The following is a 14,134-nucleotide window of genomic DNA, read 5'->3' as shown; positions in this document are numbered from 1 at the left end:
TAATTCTGTGATTCTAAGAACAGCAGCTTGCTGGAAGTATTTGATTACCTTCAGAGTCTGGTCCTAGCTCAATAGACAGGTGTATTATTACCTAAAAAGCCTCATCTTGCTCCTTCTGAAGTCGGTGCCAGTGTTCTCATCTTCTTGTGGTTAGTAGGTGGTCTCTTGGCAATATTTCATTATGTTGTGTGATAGTTTGGGTGTTCCCTGCCCCCCCACGCCCCCCCCACTCTGGAAATCACCCAGACTAGACTCAGCTGGCTCTGGAAATTTAAATGAAGCTTATATTTACAGCTTAGCTCAATATACAAGCAGATATTGACAGTATATACAGAAATAGACAAGGTAAAAGGTAATACAGAAACACAACAGCCCTCCCAGAAACCTGAGTCCCCAGGAGGGGCTCCCAACCACCCTACACCTTCTCCCACCCCTCTCAACCTTATCTCAGTCCCAAGGAAGAATGGAGGTTCGTCCAGGGGGTTAGGGAGCAAAGTGGATTAATCAGAGGTGGCAGAGAGGCTAGAGAGAAGTGCAGCTCAGGCAGTGCCCCAAGAAGAAGAAGCAGCAGCAGTGCCTTATCTGTGTTTGGAGTCTTGTTCTTATACATCTCAGCAAGCCTATGAGTGAAGTAGACATCACTCTTGTCTTTCACAGCCTGTAATCTAGTTCATCTCACCAAAACATTCTAGCTAGCTTCAAACTAGCACAGGTAGTGGTTCACATCTGTGAGCTTCTAGTTAAAATATTTGCAAATCCCTTTTCTTGTTTGTTTGAAGTGAGACACTTAGACACTTCCACCTGTTACCTTATCGTAGGTTCTGTGGTTTTAACACTCAAAACAACTGCAAGTGGCATGTTGCTCTGCTGTTTTCAGGGCAGTTATAAATGCACAGTTTACAATCTCCATGGCAAAATGCAGAATCTGGTATTATAAAGCTCAGTTTTGGCAAGAAAACCTCCTGTGAGCAGAGTTTGTGGCGCTCTGTTTTTGAAGCTGTTATTTCAGAATGAAACAGAAATTTGGCAGAGGGCATTTGTGAATCAATTACACAGAGGATAACACTTCCTGAAAGGTTCACAGGACCCTCATGAAACCCCAGCTGCTGAAAAGCAGGCTCCCCTTGTAGTATAGATCATACAGACACCTAATATGTCTCTTCCAGAGGTCAGTCAGGAGATAAGAAGATCAAAATTGGTAGAGAACGTTCCTAATCAATCGTTAGTGCAGACACCATTAGACCTGCAGCTGTGTGAGTGTAACAGCTGGGGAAGGCAGGACTGAGCTTGTTTAGAGCTGCTTTGGTTCTCTCTTTTATAGGCAGATGTGAAAATAGCTTAACTTGTAAAACCTGGGGAAAGCACAGTTCATAGAATCATAGAATCATAGAATCAACCAGGTTGGAAGAGACCTCCAAGATCATCCAGTCCAACCTAGCACCCAGCCCTAACCAATCAACCAGACCAAGGCACCAAGTGCCTCATCCAGTCTTTTCTTGAAGACCCCCAGGGACAGTGACTCCACCACCTCCCTGGGCAGCCCATTCCAATGCCAATCACTCTCTCTGTGAAGAACTTCTTCCTAACATCCAGCCTAGACCTACCCTGGCACAACTTGAGACTGTGTCCCCTTGTTCTATTACTGGTTGCCTGGGAGAAGAGGCCACCCCCCACCTGGCTACAATGTCCCTTCAGGTAGTTGTAGACAGTAATAAGATCACCCCTGAGCCTCCTCTTCTCCAGACTAAACAGGCCCAGCTCCCTCAACCTCTCCTCATAGGATTTGTGCTCCAGGCCCCTCACCAGCTTTGTTGCCCTTCTCTGGACATGTTCCAGCACCTCAACATCTTTCTTGAATTGAGGGGCCCAGAACTAGACACAGCACTCAAGGTGTGGCCTGGCCAGTGCTGAATACAGGGGCAGAATAACCTCCCTTGTCCTACTGGCCACACTGTTCCTGATGCAGGCCAGGATGCCATTGGCTCTCTTGGCCACCTGGGCACACTGCTGGCTCATCTTCAGCTACTATCTATCAGTACCCCCGGGTCCCTTTCCTCCTGGCTGCTCTCCAGCCACTCAGTCCCCAGCCTGTAGTGCTGCTTGGGGTTGTTGTGGCCAAAGTGCAGAACCCTGCACTTCACCTTGTTAAATCTCATCCCATTGGCCTCTGCCCACCCATCCAGCCTGGCCAGGTCCCTCTGCAGGGCTCTCCTACCCTCCAACAGATCAACACCTGCTCCTAGCTTGGTGTCATCTGCAAACTTACTGATGCTGGACTCAATGCCCTCCTCCAGATCATCAATAAAGCTATTGAACAGGACTGGGCCCAGTACTGATCCTTGGGGCACACCACTAGTGCCAGCTGCCAACTGGATGTGGCACCATTCACCACCACTCTCTGAGCTCTGCCATCCAGCCAGTTCTTGATCCAGCACAGAGTGAATCTGTCCAAACCATGAGTTACAAGATGATGCTGGGGAATATTGGCAGAACTACTTAAAACCAACAAACATAACAGAGAGGAGGAAGGACTAAACTTTTCAGAGGATATCTAACTCAATGGAAAGAATGGGACCAAAGCAAAACTGTTAGGAAGCCTGTTTGCATTGTGGCTCTAATGGAGTCACATTTTCTTATACTTCAGCTCATTTAAGGCATACAGCCACCTAAAAAGATCACTGTAGCCTTGGGTTGTGTGGCAGTAACTCTAAGGTTCAGAAATGACATTTTTAGTGGAAGAAAGAAGTGAATGGCAGTAGCTGTTAAGACATGATTAAATTTGATGTATATGTCAGAAGTGGTTAACTTCTGAGTGGTTAGAGGCTATTTTTATTCTTCAGTAGATGTTTGGTGACCAGAACTAGGAGCCATATTTCTGTGGCATTGCATGAGCTGTCCTAGATTAGCATCCTCTGATGGCATTCCTGGAAAGCAGTTATTGCTAAGGTTTTAGTCTTGCAAGACCTACAAACCTCAGATCATTAAGTGGCCACTCCGTTCACTGTGCTGCAGGTGGGTTCCCAACCTAGGCTAGGGATGAATAAGACTTTGGGGTAAGGTAAAAATAAAAAGTCCAGTTGACAGATATGACAGCATGCATCAGGGCACCATTGGCATGGGAAATACTAATTATTCTTCTCCTTTGAAGTGCTGATGCTTAGTGAATGCAGTGGATGTGAAGCTGAGATTTCCTCCCTGTTTTTTTACAATGTACAAAAACGTTTTGTTTCAAGGGTTGCAAAAGAAGGTTCCTAATTAAAGCAGTAGGTCCCCTGGCATGACTGTAAATGCTCAAGATCTCTGCATTTGTGAGCTTTGGCATAGAACCTTCCTGTATTGCTTCTCTTTTTTTGATGTCATTGCAAAGTCAGTAATGCACACAACATCTTTTCCATACCGTATAACCCAACAGTGACAAGCTCTATGTCCAGTGTTGCAGTTATGACTGAACTAATGAAGTGCAAGGGTTGTGTGCAACGCTCCACAGCTTGACAAAGAATTGCAGTGCTTTGGGAGAGGAGTGGAGACTCAGCCAACACAGAGAAAGCTCAGGTGCAGCCTATTCACAGCAGCACACCCCTAGGAATGACTAACAGCTGGGGTAGTGTGGCAGTTTGAGATAGATTGCTAGCTCAGACATAGGGGAGAGGTGAACATTCTAGGGATAGGACAATATAATGGCAACAGTGGATAAGTTAATATCATTTCACTGGAGCATCAAGAGCTTTATGTCTGGAAGCACAGCTTGGACCTCCCCCTTGCTGCTTTTGCTGCTTCAGCTGCTCCCACTGCTATCCTACCCCACTGCTGTTTTGGCTGCTGCTGCTTTTGCCGCTCCACCGCCGCTTGACCCCTTCCCTGTCCTTGTTAAGGTCATTCTATTTCTCCAGTAGTTTATGTTCTCCTTATACTGTTATATTGAAACTATAAGAAATACAATTTCATTTCCCCCTAACTTAAAAAAAAAAAATATCCATGTTGTAGTGAGTTTATTTTACCCTAACCCAGCACAGATGGCAAACCTGGAAGGTGAAGGTGCTTTGAAAATAAAGTGGTAGGAATAAATTAAGGCTGAGGAAAATCCTGCATCAAGCCAGCTACAACTGAAATCTTAAGTGAATTTCTTTCTGCTGACAACAGAAACCTCATGAGAAGTCTTTCATTTTTTTTTCCCCTTCTACCTTCCCAAAGCAGAAGATTTGTGTCCTGCGATGCAGTTCTGTGCAAGCTAAAACTACAACAGCACTGCTACAAAATTGCAGGGACAATGATTTATTTCTGGCTTGAAAGCTGAACAAGAGAAAACACTGCAGGCACAAAGGGTGATTATTTTTGCCACACAAAACAGCTTTAAAATTCATGAGAAAACATAATTTTTGACAATATGGTGTAGGTTGTTTAGGTCTTCTAAAGATAGCTATGGACAGTGTGTTTGCTTTGCAGGCTGCTCTCTTAGCTCTGCCATCCAGGTATTTTTAATGGGCTTTCTTAAATGAGTAGCTAAGTTGATTGATGGATGAATTTGTATGATTACAGCAGGCTAAAACTACAGGAGAAACAAATCTGAGGCCTTACTGTGTTTTTCCTGGGAGAAAGGATCTGATGGTTCTGCTTGATTGCCTTTCATTTCCTCCCCGTGTTGTATTTAAGTATTTTGGTTGATAAAGGTATAGAATCATAGAATCTAGCAGGTTAGAAGAGACCTCCAAGCTTACTTAAGGTCCTTTTTTTCTTAAAAATTCTTTACAAACTATCAATTCAAAACCAGAAAAAAACAGCTCAGGTCCTACAGTGAAAAAAACCACTGCAGAATCATAGAATCAACCAGGCTGGAAGAGACCTCCAAAATTATCCAGTCCAACCTAGCACCCAGCCCTATCCAGTCAACCAGACCATGGCACTAAGTGCCTCAGCCAGGCTTTGCTTCAACACCTCCAGGGACAGTGCCTCCACCACCTCCCTGGGCAGCCCATTCCAATGCCAATCACTCTCTCTGCCAACAACTTCCTCTTAACATTCAGCCTAGACCTCCCCTGGCACAACTTGAGACTGTGTCCCCTTGTTCTATTGCTGCTTGCCTGGGAGAAGAGCTCAACCCCCACCTGGCTACAGCCTCCCTTCAGATAGTTGTAGACAGTAATGGGCTACTGGGATGATCAGAGGGCTGGAGCAGCTCTGCCATAGAAAATCCTGCTAGACCTTTCTGCCACAGCACCGCAAAGGAAGAACTGAAATGCTGAAATATCATGAGAATGTGACATGAAAATGAAATTCTTGACTCTGCTTGTCTTATCTTCTAAGATCCTGAGCCTAGAGGATTCATTTATTCAGTGTTTTCAGTCTGCCTTTGAGAACATGAAGACTGTCACACTTCCTAAGTGCCAACACTCAGATTTTTCTGCAGTCTCCTGCTTCCAACAGGCTGGAGCTGTAAGGAGAGGATTGTGAATCTACAAGCTGCTAAGTGTTAGATATTGTTTCCTATGGGTAGGATTTGCTCTTCTTTACCTCACACACAGCACTATTTCTCAGGTCCCAAGTGAATGATATAGCAGTCATGTGGAAAAGCCTGCAAGTTTCCAAGACTTCTCTGATATTGGATTGCATCAACAGAAGTGTGGCCATCAAGGCAAAGGAGGTGATTCTCCTCCTCTACTCCATGCTGGTGAAACTCCACATTGAAGAGAAGGCTTTGAGAAGATGTTGGAGTGGCCTTCCAGTATCTGAAGGAGGCCTACAGGAGGGCTGGGAAGGGACTATTGGCAAGGTCTTGTAATGACAATATGAGGAATAATGGGTTTAAACTGGCAGAGGGGAGATTGAAACTAGATATTAGGAAAAAACTCTCTGCAGTGAGGGTGGTGAGACACTGGCACAGGTTGCTCAGGGAGGTTGTGGCTGCTCCCTCCCTGGAGGTGTTCAAGGATGGGTAGGATGAGGCCTTGAGTGACCTGTTCTAGTCCTTGCCTATGGTGGGGGGTTGGAACTGCATGATCCTTGAGGTCCCTTCCAGCCTTGACAATTCTATAATCCAGTTCTGGAGCCTCTGTTACAGGACAGATACAGACACACTGGAGAGTCCAGAGAAGGGCCAGGAGGGTGATCAGAAATCTGGAGCACCTCTCCTGTGAGGACAGGATGAAAGAGTTGGGGCTGTTCAGTTTGGAGGAGAGAAGTCTTCAAGGAGACCTTATTGTGGCCTTCCAATATCTGGAGGAGGCTACAAGAAAGCTGGTGAGGGACTTTTTAGGGTGTCAGGTAGTGATAGGACCCCAGGGGAAATGGAGCAAAACTAGAAGTGGCTAGATTCAGATTGGATGTTAGGAAGAAGTTCTTCATCATGCGAGTGGTGAGACACTGGAATGGGTTGCCCAGGGAGGTGGTGTAAACCTCACCCCTGGAGGTCTTTAAGGCCAGGCTGGATGTGGCTCTGAACAGCCTGATCTAGTGTGAGGTGTTCCTGCCTGTGGCTGGTGGCTTGGAACTAGGTGATCCTTGAGGTCCCTTCCAGCTCTGACAATTCTATGGTTCTATAATCCCAGAGAAAACTAACCCAGCCACTCGTGCCAGATTTCTAAGGGCAAATAAGTTTTCTAAAGCATTTGAGCTCTTAAATCCCATTGAGCTTTGTAGAAGTGAGGAGCCAAAAGCACTAAAAACACCTACCTGAATCTTTACAGATTTAGGCTCTTCAAAGATTTGGAATCAAAGGGAACTTCAGGGTAGGCTGCAATTGTTTGGAATTGGAGATAAAATATTACATAGGAAAGAAAAAAGAGGGAGAAAAGCTTTTCTTTTGGATATTGTTTCCTCCTGTGTGTTTATAAGGCATCCTGATAATGGAATTTATTGAAAGCTGTTGGAAACAGTTTAATATTTATCCAGTGGTTGTTTTCTATGTTCAATTGAGTTACATCAACCTATATTCACAGGTCAATACCAGGGAAAAGTAGCCTAGCCTTGATGTAAATAATCTACCTTGGTGCATGAAAGAAGATGTAAAGATGTTACAAAACACAGAGGGTTTTTTTGTTGTTGTTGTTTTACTGGGTCAAATGTAGAGCAAGGCTGATTTAAAAGAAATTAACATTTAAACATAGAAATAAAATTGATGAGAGCCTTGGAATAAGTGAAGACCCCCAGCTTGTGTTTCCAATACCCTCCAGCCTTTTATTTATACAAAACATTTGCCTTCAGCTGTTGTGATTTTGAGGAACCCTAACTTGTAGGGGAGGAAATGGTGGCAGATGTCATTTCATAGAAACATAGAATCAATCAGGTTGGAAGAGACCTCCAAGCTCAGCCAGTCAAACCTAGCACCCAGCCCTAGCCAGTCAACCAGACCATGGCACTAAGTGCCTCAGCCAGGCTTTGCTTCAACACCTCCAGAGATGGTGCCTCCACCACCTCCCTGGGCAGCCCATTCCAATGCCAATCACTCTCTCTGCCAATAATTTCCTCCTAACATCCAGCCTAGACCTTCCCCGGCACAACTTGAGACTGTGTCCCCTTGTTCTGTTGCTGCTTGCCTGGGAGAAGAGACCAACCCCACCTGGCTACAACTTCCCTTCAGGTAGTTGTAGACAGCAATGTGTCTCCCTGGCCTGCTTTCTAACTCTGCTGGCTGCTCCTCCAAACTCACCTTGCATATAAGGCAAACTCTGGGATAAGGTAGAGGAGTGGAAAGGAGGTGGAGGGGTGGTTGGGAGCCCCTCCTGGAAACTCTGGTTTCTGGGAGGGCTGTTGAGGTCTCTTCCAACCTGATTGATTCTATGATTCTATTTTTGTCTATAGCTTTATATATATTGTAAGTACCCAATTGTATATTGTGCTAAGCTGTAAATATAAAGCTTCATTCCTTAGCTTCCAGCTCAGTGAGTCTAGTCCGGGTGATTACATAAGATTGGGGGGGCAGGTAGTGCTGAAACCATCACACTCAGTCCCACTCCAACTCCAGATGGATTGCTTGCAGTAGAACAGCTTTGCTCTGTTGGTTAAAACCTATCAACCCTAAATTGTAGTCTACTCACATCTGCATTCCTCACTGTGCTCTTTCCATGAAGCCTCTTCTCACAGGTAACTGGAGACAGAAGGAGGGGGAATGGCCTCAAGCTGAGGCTGAGGAGGTTTAGATTGGACATTAGGAAAAAGTTATTCATGGAGAGAGTGGTCAGGGACTGGAATGAGCTGCCCAAGGAGATGGTTGTCACTGCCCCTGGATGTGTTTAAGGGTCGTTTAGATGTGGTGCTTAGGGATATGGTTGAAGGTGAATCTTGTAGAGTAGGGTTCTAGGTTGGACTTGGTGATCCTGAGGGGCTTTGCCAACCTGCATGTTTCTGTGGTTTTAAAATGGAAGTAACTGCCTATCTGTGCCTACATGAAGCTGAATGTAAACTTGTATCATCCACACCACATTTTACTTAACTAAATCCCCCAATCCTTCCCAGCTTCCCATATTTTGTGAAATCAGCTTTATGAAATGTTAGGACAGAAGGAACACAAGTGCAAAACTGTTCTGTGAAAGACAAATTGCCACATAAAAGAAGAAGCTTTTGTTCTGTGTGAGCTCCTAAAGTGCAGACAATTAATCCAACTCTCACATTTTCAGAACTCACCTCATTAATTGTTGGAGAGAAATTATGAAGACATCTTACAACAGCCAGCACAACATTATATGCTTCACCATACGTTGTCTGTTTCAAGCTCTGTGGCACAACAACTTTATACAGGTTAGTTGTACCTTCTTTTTTTTGCTCTTGCATCTGATTGATGGAAGATGAAATGTGAGGGGCTCAAGGCAGTTTGAATTCATTGTTTTGTAGGTGACAGTGATTTTACTTTGTTCTCTCTTTAATTTTATGAGCTTAAACTGGAGAAGTATTATGTGTATTTCTTCACTTGATAGTAAGAATCCTGCGGGGTGCTGAGCTGCTCAGTCACTTCTGTTGAATTAGATGAGATGCTCAGAGGATGAGGTTTCTGGTTTGCCTCAGTGTCTTCTCGTTTGTGAGCTAACTGGACCATATAAATGTAGGTGGTTGTGTCAGTTTCTTCTTGCTTGTTAAAATAAAAACCTGTTTAGCTTTCTCTCACATAGTTCACAGCTCTTCCATATTTTTCCTGCTAGGTGTATGTCAGTTGGTGCACTCATACCTGAACACAGCTTTCTGTAATAATCAGAGCTAATAGTCTGTACTGAAATCCTCTCTTTTATATTGTTCAAATTTGAATAGGATAATTGAACGTGTACCTTGTAGCTTAGTCAGTCTTTCACAGAACAAAGGCAGCTACTCACTTTTTCAACTTCAGAACTTCCCACAGAGGCAGGGTTCTGTTTTTCTAGTGACAAGTATTGCTTCCTATTAATTAGGCTTTCTTCTGTGGGCATCTGGGCTGGCTGCTGACAGCAACCTATCTGTGAATTAATGCAAGCAAAACAATCTGACATCTGCTTGAGTTTATTCTCTCAAATGGAACAACTATGGAGAAAATTAAGACACTTAGATTTGTTGACTAGGAAAAAAACCCATAGATATATATATTGTAATTGTAGTAATACAAAACTAGAAATTCTTTTGGACTCTGAGAGGCTGAGCTAAATAAAACCTCTGCTGTTTGGCATGAGGGAAATGAGGGTATGGCATTATGTATAATAATTTGCATTTAACACAGAGGAAAACATTTTTTGTTTTGCTAATTGGGTAAGGAGGCAATAAAGCCTTGTCATGTGTTAATTTGTTAGCTCAGAATGTAGCCAGAGTAGTAAGGCTGATTTGGAGTCAGGCATTTTGATAAGATAGATGAGAGATTAGGTTGTTTTCATGCATTTGGACCAAAACCCCTGTAGGTCACTGTGCTCTTAAGGAAGTTGTTAACATAAGCACAACATAAATGGAAATGGGTTTGTATCTAATGAATAGAGCAAAGTATCCTAAATGTATCTGATACATTCATTTAACTCAACCTTTAAAAGAAGAAAAGCAATCTGTGTGGAGCATGCTTAAAGGGGTAATTCTGTGCTTTTCTATCATCCTGTGTTATCAACCTTAAAAGGCTGTGAGCACGAAGCATCTAACAGGTTGTTATCAATATTTTGATAGGTGAGAGTACTTCTTACATCCAGTAACAGAAGGAATATTAGCATTGCATCTTCATTTATGCTTGACCAAAACTTGTGGTTTCCTGTGATACTTTCAGTGTTTGATCAGAAATTAACCTGGTGAAAATGAAGTGAGTTAATTGAAACCTCTTAAATCTTAATCTGTTCTGACAGCCAATACAAATGAGTAGACTTTATTAGCCTAGCATTCTGCCATTAACAGGAAGAAACTTGCCTTGGATTTACGACACACTAATTCTTTCTCAGGCTTTTTTCTATTTCTCCTCTGGGACTAGAGGAGCTCAGAGGTGTCTGATACCAGGTTACTTGTCTTTTTGTCTGCCTGTGTGTGTATTTGTTGAACTGGAGCTTACAGGAGACATAAAAGGTGACAGGAACTTAGGGAAGCCTCTTTGGTTTAGCATCTCTAAACTCAGTCTGAAGTAGCTTCCTGGCAAACCTTAAGAAGTTCCAGTTAAGCTTTGATACTGGGGAAGCCTTTTACTTCTTACAGTTGGTCTCTTATATTTCTTAACTTGCTTGGGCATTACAGATGAAATTGTAGTCAGTGCTCTGTAAATTAGCTTCTTGCTTATATTAACATCCTTGATCTTAACAAACCTATACAAATCACTAGCAGCTCTGTCCCTTCCCTTTGCATTTTATCTGGAATAGTCATAACAGAGAAGGAAAAAAGTAATTCAATATGCTGATCACACTTTGGTCTAGGAGTATGTTGATTGCCCTTTGCATAGCCAAACACTTCTGTGAAGCTGCATCAACCTTTGTTTCATCTTTTTTGTGTATGCTACTTGCCTAATGCAATTGGACTCTGATCTGTGCTGTGATCCCCTGACTTGGGACAAAACAAATACATATTTTTCTCTCTCAGGTGATTTAACTACAGGACTTGAAATTACATCACTGGGAGTTATATAATGGAACTTCCTCTGCAGTTTTTTCAAACCTCAGTCTTTCCATTCAAATTGCTCAGTACTCCTATTTTGGAACTCTGCTGTCTCTGTACACAGCTGTGCTATAATGCAGTACATTGAATCATAGAATCAACCAGGTTGGAAGAGAGCTCCAAGATCATCCAGTCCAACCTAGCACCCAGCCCTAGCCAGTCAACTAGACCATGGCACCAAGTGCCTCATCCAGTCTTTTCTTGAACACCTTCAGGTACTGTTGCTGCCATATCCCTAGTCTAGAGGTACATTTTATTGTTGTGGGTTACTGATATAGTAGGAAGAGTCACTAAGTGTGTATTAATTTGGCTGGTGTAAAAGCAGATTCAACAGCCATTGAAGAAGAAGCCAGGTAAAAGCCCTTCTCTTAGTGCCAGAAACCCTCATCATCTATTCTGAGAATGTCTATTGCAGAGACAGAAGATGGTGCCAATATATCACAGGACTGCCCACTGATGTGTCTTGGGTATGACAAAGGAGGGAAATAGTCAAGTTACTTTTGTTTCCATTCAGTCCCTGACCTTGTAAGAACCTGATAGCAAGGGATTCAATCAGTGACAAGCACAGTGTTAGGCTGAATGATTCAACCCCACAGACTCAGATCTCACCATTCATAAAAGGCAATAAGAATTCCATCAATTATTGTCTTCTTTAGCATCCTTCAGGTGGGATTTTTAGTTTACTTTGGCAGTGACTAACGAGTTGGTCTGTGCATCTGTCCATCTTTCTTGGTCAAATCTAAACCTGTAAGACAATTTTAACTGAATTGGTGAAGGTTACAAAAATAGAAGGCAAGTTTTGTGACTGAGCAGACAAAGAGGACTTTCTTAGTGAGTTTGTTAAGTTCCCGTGAAGATACATGGGGAAGAATTCTGACAGTGGAAAAAAAATTCAAGCAGACTTTGCAGCTCACCGTTAAGATGTAAGGTTGGAGGAATCCAGGCTTCATTATTTCTAGAAGCACTGCTTGTTTTCTTGTTCAGTCTCACTGTAGGAGATGTCAGTTACTGACAGATAGATAGAGCTGGACTATTAGGAATGTGGATATTATCCTCTCTTATCTGCTGCTCACTGCAAGCCCTAGCTGCTGAACACACTAGTGAACGCAAAATGGCTAAGCATGGCAAAGTTCAGCCGTGTTCCTTCAGATGAAGTGTCAGTGTTCACCTGCCTGTTTTCACCTGTTAGGGACTCAGACCCTTCCATCTGCTCTGAAGCTCTTTTGGGATGTTTAACAAGTGTTGAGTAATCTTCACAAGCTCACAGGACACAAGCTGTGATGCCAGAATCAAAATGATTCACTTCCCCACAACAGGCAAATCACTCTTTCTGTTGGTGAACCCAACTGTGGTCAGTCAGTGTCTCCTTGACAATCTGGTATTGTATTTTTAGCCTGTCCCCTTTTCATAGAATCATAGAATCAACCAGGTTGGAAGAGACCTCCAAGATCATCCAGTCCAACCTAGCACCCAGCCCTAGCCAATCAACCAGACCATGGCACTAAGTGCCTCATCCAGTCTTTTCTTGAAGACCCCCAGGGACGGTGCCTTCACCACCTCCCTGGGCAGCCCATTCCAATGGGAAATCACTCTCTCTGTGAAGAACTTCTTCCTAACATCCAGCCTAGACCTACCCTGGCACAACTTGAGACTGTGTCCCCTTATTTTATTGCTGGTTACCTGGGAGAAGAGGCCACCCCCCACCTGGCTACAATGCCCCTTCAGTGCAGAGGTGCCACATTCAACATGCAAGTGACCATCCAGCAGGAACCACTGCCCACTTGTGTGTCTTCTGCAAATGGTTGAGTAGCTGCCTAATTCTTTCACCCCTAAAGAACCTGTCCAAACACTGATGATTCAAACAAGTGCTTGACCACCTGCCACTGAGACCAGTTTGCAAAAGGCAAGGAGTTCTGTCTGGAAAGCTTATTTTCTGCTCTTTTAAAGTCAGGTGGTTTTCCCCTTACATGGGTTGTGTTTCAGGGGGGTAAGACACTGAAGAAACTGACTGTATGCAAAGGTCATTTTGTCTCATACTCCTGTTTCACTTTAGACACCTCCCTGTGACTTCTGGGCCTTCTGAGCTTTCTGTACCAGTTCCAGAAATAAAGGGGGGTGGTGGTGGGGAATTACTTGATTTTTACAGAAGATGTAAAAAGCTTCAGCAATGAATTTAAGATACAGCCCCTCTGGCAGTTCCACAGCAGATTATGCTGACCTGGGCTTGGTTGTGATGCCTGCTTGAGTTCCTGTTGGTTGTCTGGGGTCCTGCTGACAGGCTGTTTGGAGCAGAATCTCCAAAACTGCCAGTTGGAGATTCCCAGGGGATAGGCAGTTTGTCCTGTTAATTCAGCACCATGACAGAGGAACAAGGGGGAAGGCTGAGAGCAGGCCACACCTTGAGTGCTGTGTTCAGTTCTGGGTCCCCCAGTTTAGAAGGGACATTGAGATGCTTGAGCGTGTCCAGAGAAGGGCAACGAGGCTGGGGAGAGGCCTTGAGCACAGCCCTACGAGGAGAGGCTGAGGGAGCTGGGATTGGTTAGCCTGGAGAAGAGGAGGCTCAGGGGAGACCTCATTGCTGTCTACAGCTACCTGAGGGGTGGTTGTGGCCAGGAGGAGGTTGCTCTCTTCTCTCAGGTGACCAGCGCCAGAACAAGAGGACACAGCCTCAGGCTGTGCCAGGGGAGATTTAGGCTGGAGGTGAGGAGAAAGTTCTTCCCTGAGAGAGTCATTGGACACTGGAATGGGCTGCCCGGGGAGGTGGTGGAGTCGCCGTCCCTGGAGCTGTTCAAGGCAGGCTTGGACGTGGCACCTGGTGCCATGGTCTGGCCTTGAGCTCTGTGGTAAAGGGTTGGACTTGATGATCTGTGAGGTCTCTTCCAACCTTGGTGATACTGTGATACTGTGAGGCTACTTTAAGGCTGTGGGACTGTGTTTGGGACTCTGAAAGTGGACTTTGCTGTGAGCTGTGGAAAAAGCACAGGGAATTTTATGTATATATATATATATAATTAAGCTTAATTCCTTTTGAAATGTGACAGTCATCCTGAATTTAAAACTCTTTCAG

This window comes from Pogoniulus pusillus, chromosome 11 (genome assembly GCF_015220805.1).
Source record: "Pogoniulus pusillus isolate bPogPus1 chromosome 11, bPogPus1.pri, whole genome shotgun sequence".
In the NCBI taxonomy this organism is placed as follows: Eukaryota; Metazoa; Chordata; class Aves; order Piciformes; family Lybiidae; genus Pogoniulus; species Pogoniulus pusillus.
Note: the sequence above shows the minus strand (reverse complement) of the source record.